At 42.3% G+C, this 14,393-nt stretch overlaps 2 pseudogenes; one reads left to right on the forward strand and one right to left on the reverse strand.

Moving 5' to 3' along the window:
- Positions 1-577: 577 nt before the first annotated feature.
- On the reverse strand, positions 578-710 carry LOC120097635 (U4 spliceosomal RNA; annotated as a pseudogene).
- Positions 711-10,416: 9,706 nt separating this feature from the next.
- Hnrnpa1-ps35 (heterogeneous nuclear ribonucleoprotein A1, pseudogene 35) lies at positions 10,417-11,446 on the forward strand (annotated as a pseudogene).
- Positions 11,447-14,393: the final 2,947 nt, after the last annotated feature.

Below are 14,393 nucleotides of genomic sequence, written 5' to 3' on the forward strand. Positions count from 1 at the left end.
GACCTTAAGGATGGGCCGAAGCAGTGGGTCACTGTCTTCCATTTTCCATGTGGCCTCTCTACTGTCTCTTTAATCGGCGTAGTGGGTATGTGTGGTCAAGCATAGCCTTTTGGGACTGGCACAGCCTGGGCTTTGCCTCAAAAGGCACCACTAGCACAGAGCAAACTTAGGAATCGGATACATCTTTGCCCAATTCCTTGGCTAGTGGACTCAGGCCTGCGAAATCTTGGAGGAAACATTGGAAGTAGACGTGCTTGGCGTTTAGTTCTTGGTTGTTTTTGTCCTTCTGTTTTGTCTGAGGTTTTCCTGGGAGCTGTTTATTTGCTTTGTTGCACTGCAGGGGCTCAAATCCAGGGCCTTGTGCTTGCGGGGGCAAGGGCTCTCCCACTGAGCTATTGAAGTAGCGTTTAATTAATGACTCTGGATATGAAATTTTTTCTTAATGGTAAAAGCTGAAATGCTGGTTTTAAAAATATTGTTTGTGTAATTTCTCTTTTTTGTTGCTGTTCAAATATGTCTTTAATTAGTTTTTAACTTATTACAACAAAGGGGGGGCAACCTTTTGCCAAATCTCTTCTGAAATTTCCTTTTCTGAAATAAAATATAATTACATCGCTGTCCCGTTTTCATATATTTGTGTGTATTTCTATTAGCAATGATCGCGCCTCGGATAAACCTCATTGGCTACGATACTGCCACTGCGCAAAGCTGTATTTCTAAATATATAAATATTACTTGCTCTTAACCTCACAAAAGAAACCTTTGAACTTCTGAGAAGTAAATACATATCACGCCATGTCGGATCAATCTCCAGCAGTCTTAGATGGAGAGGAAAGGAAGCTCCCGTTGCCTGTTGCAATGGCCACTAGGGACTCCATCAAAAGGGAAATCGGAGCATTTCTCAGCAACAGGCTGGGGAGTGGAGCCTCAGGCCTGCTCTGCTCGCAGTGAAAGCAAAACTCGGGATTCCGAGGAAACTAACAGGTATTTTAGAACATCCCTGGCGAGGGCTGAGCGCCTGATTGGGGCGGTTCTGAAGAACAATGCAGCCTTTGCCTAAGCCCTAGTTGGGGCCCTGGGCTGTGAAAGACCCCTGATAGACATGCAAATAGGAAGGGGCCTGAATAGCCTGCCATCCCGGCCTGGGAGATAGCACAGCACATGCCCCAGCCAAAAATAACGGTTGCTGTAAGGATCTGTAGGTCAGGCTGAAATGTACCATTGAACACTTCTCTTTAAAGCGCCTCTGCGATTCTGAAAGGCAATCACGCACTCAGTCGTTTGCCTTAGTTAATTGGGCCAAGGCCTCATCAGTTAATCAGAAAGCGCCTGGAAGCTATTATTGGCTACTACCTTTTTTTAAAAAAAAGTCTTTACAGATAAAAATGGTTTTTTTAACATTGTTTTTATTTTTAGAAAAAAAAATCACTAAAGCTCAAACTTCCGAATTCACAACCCAGGAGGAGGAAATAGGAAAGATTGTATATATGACTTCCATAATTCACCTGAGCAGAGTTCAACTGTCAAGATTAGTAGTTAATTTTATGAACCGAAAGTAGTAGGAGCCCTCCTCCCCGCCCCCATAACACTCCAGCGCTCCCTGAGGGGCTGTCTGTCTTGGGGAACACACAGGATGGCCAGTGTCCCATGCTCCTTCAATAGGCTGAGCCCTGAGAAACCGCAACAAAAGCCCACTGATGGGCCCTGGTCACAGTCCGGAGGAGTCGCTTCTCAGAGAGGAAGGTAGCAGGCTGTGTGCCAAACCTTCCTTCCTCTCTAGGCAGGCTTCCTTATGGGGCTGTGACCGTCCATTCAGAATCGTCAGCACAAGAAAAACACGTAAAGAAAAACACACAATGGCGCCGGTTCTTATCACCAGCTAAAGGTACACTCGCTTCATTGCTCCAGTGCTGGGTTGGATACAGAGTAGTTATCGGAGAACTGTATCGGTTCCCGTCTTAAATAAAGATACAAAAGCATGCCACTGCAAAGAAGGAAGACAGAAGTGAGTCATATGAGGCAGGTTAGTATAAGGATAGCCACAGCAACTGGGGGCAACCTGGGGTAACCTGGGCCAATTCCTCCTTCCCAGTAAGGCAACACCAGGGAGAAGTGGTGTGACCTTGTTGAAGGAAGTAGGTCACCTTCGGTGGGCTTTGAGGTTTCAAAAGCCCAAGCTGGACCGGTGGCTCTCTTTCTTCATGCTGCCGTAGATCCAGATATAGAAGTCTCAGCAACTTCTCCAGTACTGTACCTGCCTTTGTGCGGCCATGTTCCCCGCCATACTGACTGACTAATGGACTATACCTCCGAAACTGTAAGACCCAATTAAATGGTTTCCTTGATAAGAGTTGCTATGGTCATGGTGTCTCTTCACAGCAATAAAACCCCGATTAAGGCACTGACTATTTTTTCTTCTAGAAGTTTTAGCATTTCAGGTTTCAGGTTTAGGTCTTTGATTCACTTGGAGTTTTTGAGTTAGTTTTTTTGTGCACGGTGATATGGGTCTAATTTCATTCTTCTCCTTATGGACATCCAACTGTCTTTTTCAAATATTAAATGGCCATAGTTCTATGTACTCATGTTTGGGTCTGTGTTTTTTGTCCCATAGGAGGTTGACTATGTCAGTGTCACTGGTTGTGGTTATTTAAGATTTATTTATTTTATTTTATGAGTGCACTGTAGCTGTCTTCAGACACACCAGTAGAGGGCATCTGATCCCATTCAGATGGTTGTGAGCCACCGTGACCATGGTTGCTGGGATTTGAACTCAGGACCTCTAGAAGAGCAGTCAGTGCTCTTGACCACTGAGCCATCTCTCCAGCCCGAGGTTTTTATTTTTGAAACATAGTTTGAAATATGGAATGATAATCCCCTCTTTTTAAATATTAACTTTATTTATTTATTTTTTTCTTTTTTTCGGAGCTGGGGACCGAACCCAGGGCCTTTCGCTTGCTAGGCAAGCGCTCTACCACTGAGCTAAATCCCCAACCCCTATTTATTTATTTTTACACTCTAGATTTTATTCCCCTCCCAGTCCACCTTCCTACTTTTCCACATCCCATGTCTCCTCCCTGCCCCTTCTGTCTCCATGAGGATGTCCCAACCCCACCCCACCCCACCCCCAGACCTCTAAACTCCCTGGAGCCTCCAGTCTCTTGAGGGTTAGGTACATCTTCTCTGACTGAACCCAGATCCAGTAGTCCTCTGCTGTGTATGTTGGGGGCCCCTTATCAGCTGATGTATGCTGCCTGGTTGGTGATCCAGTGTCTGAGAGATCTCAGGGGTTCAGGTTAATTGAGACACTTGGTCCTCCTACAGGGTTGCCCTCATCCTTGTCCTCCTCCAGCTGTTCCCTAATTCAACCAGAGGGGTCAGCAGCTTCTCTTCATTGGTTGGGCGCACAAATCTGCATCTGATTCTTTCACCTGCTTGTTGGGTCTCTCAAAGGCAATCATGACAGGTCCCTTTTTGTGAGTGTTCCACAATGGTGTCAGGCCTTGGGGCCTTCCCTTGAGCTGGATCTTCTTTTCCTCAGGTTCTTCTCCATTTCCATCTCTGCAGTTCTTTCAGACAGAAACTATTATGGGTCAGAGTTTTTGACTCTGGAATAGCAACCCCATCCCTCACTTGATGCCCTGTCTTTCTGCTGGAGGTGGGCTCAAAAAGTTTCCTCTCCCCACTGTAGGGCCTTTCATATAGGCTCTCCCCCACACACACACTTTGAGTCTTGAGAGTTTCTCACTTGCCATGTCTCTGGTACATTCTGGAGGGTCCTCCCAACCTCCTGCTTCCCTAGGTTGCCTGTTTCCAAAGGACTGGCCTTCAGGGCTTCAGTCCTTTTTGCCCACCCAATACCAGATCATGTTCCCCTCTCCTCGACCCCTGTCCACTTTCCAAGTCCTTCCCTCCCCCTTGTGGTTACTTTCTTCTCCCTCCCAAGTGGGACTGAGATGTGCTCACTTGGGTCATTCAGCTTGTTGACTTTTTGAGTTCTGTGGACTGTATATTAGGTATTATGTACTTTTTTAATATTTTGCCTAATATCTACTTATTAGTGAGTATGTATGGTGCAAGTCCTTTTGGGTCTGTGTTACCTCACTCAGGATAACATTCTCTAGTTCCATCCAATTGCCTGCAAAACTCAAGATGTTCTCGTTCTTAGTAGCTGAATAGTATTCCATTGTGTAAATGAACCACATTTTCTGTGTCCTTTCTTCTGTCGTGGGACATCTCAGTTGTTTCCAGTTTCTGGCTATCACAAATAAGGCTGCTATGAACATAGTGGAACACGTGTCCCTGTTGATAATTCCCTTTTGCTCTGTTATTTTTGCTTAGGATCACCTTGACTGTCAGGGTCTTTTGTGCTTCCAAATGAGTTTTCGGATAGTTTCACCCTTATTTCTATGAAGAATGAGATGGGAGTTTTGATTAGGATTGCATTGAACCTGTAAAGAGCGTCTGATAGGATAGACTTTCATAATATCAATGCCAATCCATTTGCATTGTCTCTCTTTCCATTCTTCCTGAGTTTCTTCATTCAGAGATTTAAAGTTCCCATCATAGATGTCTTTCACATCCTTGGTTAGCATTATTCCTAGATATTTTTTCTTTCCTTGATACTGCTTATGAAAGGGAGTGTGTGTGTTATTTTTCCCATGATGTTTGTTGTTGGTGTACAGAAATGGTTCTGTGTCCTGACACTTTGATTAAACTGTTGATAGCACCCAAAGGTTCTCTGGTGGAATTCTGGAACCTCTTGTGTGTAATATCATGTTGTCTGCAGATAGTGACAGCTCGAATTTCTCTCTTTTCTTACTCATATCCCTTCAGTTTTCATCTCTTGTCTTCTTGCTGGTGGACCAAGGATGGTGGATGGATAAAGTTAAACTTGGGAAGCGTGTGAGTTTGTTGTGCTTTAGGAGCATGGATTACACCAAAGCAAATGTTCTACCAGAAAAATCTTACTCCAGTGTGGTTGATGGCTTCTCATACAGATAGAGCCACACAGATGGAGTTTCTACATCCATTCACTGTCTGTCTTCTATATGGTCTAGACTCTCCCCATGAGAAATCAGGGAAGCATCACATATAAACAACAGGAAGGAGCAGGATCCTCGGGTGAGGCTCCAGTGACCCTTCGTATCCATCCTTCTGCGAGGGAACATCAGCTGTCAGCAAGCCTGATCTAATGGGTCTCTTTAAACAGTCACAGCTGTTCCGATAAAGCCGACAGATAACTACGCTTGGAAGATAACCATTCTGCAACACACATCTGAAAGCATTTCCTTTTTTATGTAGTACAAAAAAAAAAAAGCACAGAGATGAGTTTTTGCCCAAAATATGTTGTAAAAGAGAAATTATAATTATGACATTGTAATAAAATGTATTAGGACCATCTCCAAACCTCAAGGTGTCTTTGCATGCATTTAAATAGGTTTAGCTGGATTTTCGGTGAGTTTTTCCCTTTGCTTCAGATCTTTACAGTTGTATTTTATCAAGGCTTCGTGAAGATGAGGATCTTAAAAAATCCCGTTTTCCAAAGGAGTCAGCAGCAATCCACAGAGCATCCCTCAAGTGTTTGCATTTATGCATACATACATAAACACACGATTTAAATAGGCATGTCAAAAAAGTTCTAATTTTACGAAGTGGCCACAGATTTTCTTAGTCACGTTTTAGGAATTTCAGGGATAGATTGAGTTTTGTCGCACATAAAAACAATTGCAGGACCTTTTATTTTACTGCTTTGTGTTCTGTTTAGTATGCAGAGCCAATGTACGAATGTTCATCATTTAAAGAAACACAAAATCTAGTTATCTTTAGTTAGATTTTTTTTAAACATTTACAATATTTGAACATCGGGCTAACATAATTATTATTAGCCATAAGGCCAGCTGGACAACCAAATGGGCATTTTTTAAAAAAAAACATTGACTCCTCCCTGGAGTTAGATATTGTAGGAGTGGAAAAGGAAACAGCCAAATGTTAACGAATTAACAACCCAAACATTCTAAAAAGGAAGAAAAAAATAAACAGAATGTTCTAGAACCCAAAGGGATATCCAAACAAATAGAATTTTAATAGCCAGTTTGAATTAAACCCGTGGACCTTGGACCAAACTAAGGGAGATCTGATTCCCAGAAAATACTCAAAGATCCACCCAAGGAGGCAACACTAGATGCCTGGATCTAAGTGCTTCATGATGGAAACCGGCACCAATTTTTTAAAAAGATTTATTTATTTATGTATATGAGTGTTTTATTTGCATATATGCCTGAATACCAGAAGAGGGCATCAGATCCCATTACAGATGGTTGTGAGCCACCACGTGGTTGCTGGGAATTGAACTCAGGACCTCTGGAAGAGCAGCCAGTGCTCTTAACCCCTGAGCCATCTCTCCACCCCAGCTGGCACCAATCTCAATGATTCCTCCAGTAAAATTAGACCATCCCTGAGGCTCCGTGTTCAGATGTAAAAATCGCAGGTGTAAGAATTCAGTTCTTATCAAAAGGGAAGATACGATAACTCACTCTGCAGCTGAGCACGAATGACCATGGCCCAGAAACACAGATCCAGGTTATTCCAGACTCTATGTGAAATCCCTGCCGTTATGGACAAAAGAGAGTTGAAAATGACAATGTTGTAAATACTTTAGTGAAAACGTCATATAGACAGATTATGAAAGAGTAAGAAACTTCCGTCATGGATCTCAGGTGCTACCTGCTGATACTCTTATCCTTTTATCCAGAGAAGTGTCGTGGTGAGGATGGTAAGTGATTCCTCCTGAGGGATATGGGACCCTCTCAAGAATGGAGTGCCCATGTCCAGATCAGGGCTGGAGCACCCTTTTTCTTTGAGTTTCACAGGGGTCCTGGTAGAGACCATGAATTCCCATATGCAAGGGCTTTCGGTCTATTTTCTTTGTCATTTATAGAAAAGGTTTAACTGGAGCATGGTGTTATAATCGAAATGCCATCTAAACATTGTCTTTCAATCTCTCAGATTGTATTGGATCCAGGCAGGGTTACAGTAGCATGTGATGTGCCAAGGTTGTATGAGACAAACATATCAATGACTAAGGACACACCCACAGTGGGGGGTGCAATAGAACAGAAAGGGAGTTTCCAACAATGGTTTTTAGTGAAGAGAAAGGAGAAAATGGAGAACTACTAGCCTGGTTTCCTCAAAAGGCATCCAATGGCAGAGAATGTTTGTAGATTCTGAGTACTCCCTCTAGAAGGCTGCTTAACAGTTTTTATTTCCTTAACCTTAACACTGAGTTCCTCCATAATCCGTTATCTTTTACATTTTTTTCTTATTTTTTTAAATTGGACTTGCTTTCTACAATATATTCTGATTAGTTTCGCCTCCCCTACTCTACCAGTTCCTTTCCGCCTCCCCACCTCTCCTAACCCACATCTTTTCATCACAGTCTCCTTAGAAAACAAACAGGCATCAAAAGAATAACATCAAATTAAGATATAACACAAGATGAAATAAAAATAAGCAAACCATTATAGGATGAAATAATCAAACAAGAAAAAGAGCCGGGCGGAGCTGGGGAGATGGCTTAGTGGTTGAGAGCACCTGACTGCTCTTCCAGAGGTCCTGAGTTCAATCTTCTGTGTCCGAGTGGCAGCTCACACATGTCTATGACTCAGGTTCCAGGGGACCTGACACCTTCACGAAGACATACATGCAGGTAGAACACCAATGCACATAATATAAACATAAATTATTTTTAAGAAGAAAGAAAAAAAGAAGAAAAAGACCCAAATAAAAGGGTCAAAAATGCATCTAGACACAGAAACACACACACAAATAAATATGATATTTTAATATCATATTATATGATATCATTGAGAGAGCCAATCTCAAAAAAAAAAAAAGGCGGAGAGCAATAGAGAATGACACCCAAAACTGACATCTCACCTCTGCATATATACACAGGAATATATTCCACATAAACACAACAGGGAAAAAAGTCAAAGAAATAATTTCACCACCCAATTCAAGGTCTTAGGAAAAACAAGAAATAGCCAAACTCAAAAGCAGTAGACAGAAGAGCATCATAAGGATCACGGCAGAAATGAGTGTCATGGAGACCAAGAACAATACAAAGAATCAGGGAAACCAAGAGTTGGCTCATAGCAAAAATGAGATTGATAAGCTTTTAGACAAACTAGCCACAAGAAAAGGAGAGAAGATCTAAATAAATAAAATTAGAGGTCAAAGAGTGGATGTCATAACACGTAGTAATGAAATCCAGAAGATCATTAAGGAGTAGTTTAAAAATCACATTTTCCAAAAATCTGAAAAATCTAGGATAAGGATCAGACAAATTATGACCCTGCAAAATTAAATCTGGAATGTAAACGGTTCAAACAGATCTATACAAAAGCAACTAAAATGAGCAATTCTCAGCAAAGCAAAGCCCAGAACTGGGCAGATTCACTGTTAAGTTCTGTCTACCCATCCTTTGAATTAAAACTGGAAAGGAAACACATGAAATTCATTACAAGATGCCAGCATTACCCCAACACCAAAACCACATAAAGTAACAACAATAACAACAACCACAACAAAAACAAAAACAATCAAACGCAACAATACTCAATAAAATAATTACCAATCAAATTTAACAACCTGTTACCAACATATCCATCCCAATCAATCAAGCTTGCCACGTTCTAGTGATGGCTCAACATATGCAAGTCAGTAAACATAATGCAACACATCAAGAGAATTAGAAACAGAAATCATACCATCATCTCTATTAGGACTTTTGCCATAAAACCTCTGAAGAAACTAGGACTAGAAGGACCATAATAAAGGCTATATACAGAAGGAAAACTCAAAATAAAATAAAATAAAATAAAATAAAATAAAGTAAAATAAAGGCTGTGTACAAGACCACTGCCTAGATTAAACTAAAAGGGGAAAAACTCAAGATGTTTCCTCTAAAATCAGGAATGAGCTAACAGTGTCCACTTTTACTCAATATACTACCTCTTAGCCAGAGCAATCAAGGAAGAAAAGGTCTAGAAGACTGGAGTTAGATCCCTACCTCCCAATAGGCATAACAATCAATTCGGATCGATAAGATATGTCCACATGATCTGAGACTTTGACAATGATGGAGAAAAATAGGGAAAGCAAATCAAGATATAGGTAAAGACAATGGTCAGAAAAGGACTCCAAATGCTTAGGAAATAATTGCAAGAACTGACCAGTGGGATTGCATTGAATTTTTTTAAAAAAAAATTAAGAACCTTTTACACAGTAAATGAAACAAATAGTATAGTGAATGGGAAGACCTTTGCCAACCACACATCTGACAAGGTGTCTTAGGGTTTTACTGCTGTGAACAGGCACCATGTGTGTTCTTATAAGAACATCATTTAGTTGGGGCTGGCTTACAGGTTCAGAGGTTCAGTCCATTATCATCAAGGCAGGAGCATGGCAGCATCCCAGCAGGCATGGTGCAGGAGGGGCTGAGAAGTCTACATCTTCATCTGAAGGCGAAAAGGAGAAAAGACTGTCTATCTCCCAGGCAGCTAGGAGGAGGGACTCAAAGCCCACTCCCACAATGACACACCTACTCTAACAAGACCACACCTTTGAATGGTGCCACTCTCTGGGCCAAGCATCATTAAACCACCACAAGCTTGTTATGTCCTATTTGGTTGTTGTCCCTGGGAGGACTGCTCTTTTCTGAGTTGGGGGGTGTGGATCTGGGGAAAAGGAGAGGAGGGGGGTAGAGACTGTGGGGAGGGGAAGGAGAAGAAACTGAGTCAGGATGTAAGAGGTGAGAGAAGACTAAATAAAAAAGGGAAAATTAAAAATAAGTTTAAAAGGAAAGACAAAAGATATTGGTGAGTATGTGAAGGAAAATAAACTTTTCATACTGCTGGAGGGAAGGAAAACTTGAGAAGCCACTGAAAGTTAGAGCAGAGATCTCTCAAGCAAACTGGAAATGGAATTACCATAGTACCAGGCTATCCCACTTCTGGAAGGAATCTCAACCAGCATCCCACAGAAACACTTACACACTCATGTTTCAAAGCCACGTCCACACAAAATCCACACAAAAATGACCATCTGCAAGAACCCCATGTCACAGTTTACACCGATGTTTGCTCTGGGTGTCTCCAAATAAACCCAATGTCAGCCATTTTGTATTGTCTGGTGTTACTACCTTGGCCCATGATAAATGTCAGTACCATGTTGCTCAAACATACACTGATTTGCAAGGCCTCTGCTCCCTCCAGAATGATGCTGCCCATAGTGATCAATTAAAATCAAGACCTTCCTCCAAAGACATACACACATGTCAACCTGTTCTAGATAATTTCAAATTAAGACTCAAATCCTCGATATGAACTCGAGTCAGAAGAGGCGATCGGATTCAAAATGGAGGGCCATGATCCAAAGGAACCAGAGCAGCTGAGGAAGCTGTTTATTGGTGGTCTGAGCTTTGAAACCACAGATGATAGCTTAGGAGAACATTTTGAGAAATGGGGCACACTTATAGACTGTGTGGTAATGAGAGATCCTCAAACAGAACGTTCCAGAGGCTTTGGTTTTGTGACCTACTCTTGTGTGGAAGAGGTGGATGCTGCAATGTGTGCCCGGCCACACAAGGTTGATGGACATGTGGTGGGACCAAAGAGAGTCATTTCTAGAGAGGAGTCTGTGAAGCCTGGGGCCCATTTAAAGGTGAAGAAAAGCTTTGTTGTGGGTATTAAAGAAGATACAGAAGAATATAATCTGAGAGACTACTTTGAAAAGTATGGCAAGATCGAAACCACAGAAGTTATGGAAGACAGGCAGAGCAGGAAAGAGAGGATTTGCTTTTGTAACTTCTGGTGATCATGACACAGTTGATAAAATTGCTGTTCAGAAATTACCACACTATTAATGGGCATAATTGTGACGTGAAAAAGTAGCATTATAAACAAGAGATGCCGTCTGATGGATCACAGAGAGGACATGGAGGTGGATCTGGCAACTTTATGGGTCATGGAGGAAACTTTGGTGGAAGAGGAGGCTATGGTGGTGGAGGTGGTGGCAGCACAGGCAGTTATGGAAGTGGTGATGGTGGATACCATGGATTTGGAGGTGATGCTGGGAGCTATGGTGGTGGTCCTGATTACAGTAGTAGAAAGGTTGTGGAGATGGTGGACAGAGTTATGGAAACCAAGATGGCGGATGTGATGGTGGAGGAGGATGATTTGATGGTTACAATGAAGGAGGATATTTTGGTGGACGTAACTATGGTGGTAGTGGGAACTATAATGACTTTGGAATTACAGTGGACAGCAACAATCAAATCATGGACCCATGAAGGGGGACAGTTTTGGTGGAAGAAGCTCAGGCAGTCTATGGTGGTGGCTACGGGTCTGGAGGTGAAAGTGGTGGCTATGGTAGCAGAAGGTTTTAAAATAAAACAGAAATGAGCTACAGTTCTCAGCAGGAGAGAGAGCAAGATGTTGTCAGGAAAGCTGCAGGTTACTTTGAGACAGTCATCCCAAATGCATGAGAGGAACTGTAAAATCCACAGAAGGAACGATGATCCATGGTCAGAAAAGTCACTGCAGCTTAAACAGGAAGTCCTTCTTGTTCAGGACGCTCACAGTCACAGTTTGCAAAGAGTGCAGCTATCGATTAATGCATTGTAGTAACAATTAGATGTACACTCCCAAGGTCTTTTACCTGTTGTTGCTTTGTCTTTTTCTTTTCATTACGTCAGGTACACTGTCCTGGAAATTGAGGCAGTGACACCAGGAATTAAAAATTAAGGAATTTTTAACTTTTCAATATTTGTGTAGTTCAGTTTTTCTACATTTTAGTACAGAAACTTTAACAAAATGAAGTTTCGAAGGGGTTTCCTTGTGAGTTAACAAGTAAAGAAGATTATCGTTAATTACGATTTTGTCTGAATTTTGCTAAAGTTAACTGTAAAGAAACACCCACTGACTTGCAGTTTAAGGGGAATCTATTCTCTCCGTTTCCAAAACTGTGATGAATGGGTGCTGACATGTGGAGAGAATAGATATTTGTGTGTTTGCAATGTGTGTTTTAGATAATTAGGATTGGGTAATAAAAAAATAGCATATTTGTGAACTTAATAGCATTAATATTACCTTCAAATGAAAAAGATCTCAAAAATTGGAAAAAAAAGACTCAATTCCCAATTAAGGCTTTCTTTCCAGGTAAATCTAGGTTCTGTCAAGCTGACACAGTTGGTCAGCCCAGTAAGTAGCTTACCAACTGCATAGGTATGGCTTGTGGTACAATGTTTCCCTAGCATATGAAAAACCCTGGATCTGATCCATAACACCACGTAAGCCAAGCAAACAGCACTGCCTTATGATGCTGTCCACAGTCCAGTTGACCTTGCTTTCCCCTCTATCGAGTATGGGGTTCTGCTTAATGTTTACTTTCTAACTAATTGACTTGAGATGTTTATTCTAGTCGGTAGCTTCTCTCCCAATACTCATTCTCCATTTTAATGCTCATGGTGTCCTCAGTTTGGCTAGTAGGGCCCCTTAAGCTCCCCTGTGTCCTTTTGAGGCACCGGCCAAGTTCTTTGAGCATTATGCTACTTTCTACCATGAGACATTCTAGGCTCATCTACTTCTTTGCCCCTGACTGGATTTGGTTCTTTCCCCAAGGAGGGCATACATGTTTTGATGACTAGCATTAACTGTCATCTTGCTAAAAATCGAGAGTCACCTGCAAGACAGCCTCTGGGCGTGCCTCAGAAGAATTAGCTTGATGGCTTTAGTTTAGCTGGGATGGCCTGTCCACTACTACTGTGTGTAGTGTTATACCCTAGGCAGATTCCTGAACTGTAATAGAGAGAGGGAGAGAGGGAGGGAAGGAGACAGAGAGACAGAGACATAGAGAGAGACAGAGACACAGAAAGAGACAGAGAGAGGGAGGGATGGAGGGAAGGAGGGAAGGAAGAAGACAGAGAGACAGAGACATAGAAAGACACAGAGACATAGAGACAGGGACACAGAAAGAGACGGGGGAGGAAGGGAGGAAGAGAGGAAGGAAGGGAGAGAGGAGGTAGGGAAAGAGAAAAGGGGGGACAGGGAGAGGGAGGGAGAGCTGAGATGTTGTATCTTTTCTGCCTGTGAACAGAATCTGACCAGTTGCTGCTACAGGCTCCTGCTGTCATGACTTCTCTACCATGGTGATGTGCCTTGAACTATAGCCAAAATAAACCTTTCCTCCCTCCCTCTTGGGGGGGTGGGGGTGAGGGTCAGACTATTTTATCACAGAAACTGGAAAAGAAACGCAGACACATGCATGTCAATACATATCGGTATTTAGTTATGACATGGAGGGAGTTCCACACCCCACGAGTTCCTGACAGACAATCTTCCAGTTCTAACCCAGTCCTCAGAGCTTTCACTTTTCCCTCCCCCACTTAAAAGTTCCTCCTTATCCTCAACCCGTCCAGTTTATCTCTTTGTTCTCTCGGTCCCCTCTCTCTTTCTGAGAAAAGACTGAGCAAAAAGACCCGAGGGCAGAATGCTCTTGTGAGATAATTTACTGTTGAGAAAATGATTCCCTAACATTTTTAGTCCTCTCAGGTGAACGCAAGCACAGAGGCAGAAGAGTAGAAGAAGGAAGGATTGTGGGAAAAGGTTTAAAAGTGTGGATAAAAAGCTTTCTATAAAGAAATCAGAAGCCTTGCATCGAACCAAACCAACGTTTAGATGGAAAAATCGAAGAAGAAACATCGAGAGAAACTGAAAACTATGTGTTTGTATCTGGAATGGACCCCACTGAAGAGCAATTCATTAAGCGCCTGTAATATAAATTAGTTATTAAATCTAAAAATTAAAATTAATTCTCATGAAAAATAGAAACAGGAACTGAACAACCTTGTAATTGGCCGTGTGTCATTTATGACAGGGATGCATTCTGGGATTTGTGCCTCTGTGGGGCTTCCAATCAAGCTCATATCAGAGTGTTTGTCCACAGACTAATATGGCACGACACCACTAGGTTATATCTCTCAAACTGTGTCCCTTGTCCATGTGACTCATGACTGTCCAGACTGTCTCTGTATTGTCTGTGACAGTATATTTTGAGGTGGAGATTTCTGGCTGTGTCGTGTGACGTTTTGCTGACCGGTGAGAGGACACATAATGTTTGGAGAGAGTGTAAGTAGGACCCAACAGTAGGGCACTTGCACTGCTGGCTGTGTAACGCTTCCTCAGTCTCCTGTCTTTGCTGATCTTCACTCTGTTGAGAGAGGAGCAGCAGAGAACTTCTCCTGGCATTCCAGCTGGTTTTGGTTTCTCCTGGTGACTCATGACTGCTGGATCGTGCCACTGCTGCTGATTTGTGTCTGTGACACTTTCGGTCTG

Source organism: Rattus norvegicus, chromosome 16, assembly GCF_036323735.1.
Source record: "Rattus norvegicus strain BN/NHsdMcwi chromosome 16, GRCr8, whole genome shotgun sequence".
In the NCBI taxonomy this organism is placed as follows: Eukaryota; Metazoa; Chordata; class Mammalia; order Rodentia; family Muridae; genus Rattus; species Rattus norvegicus.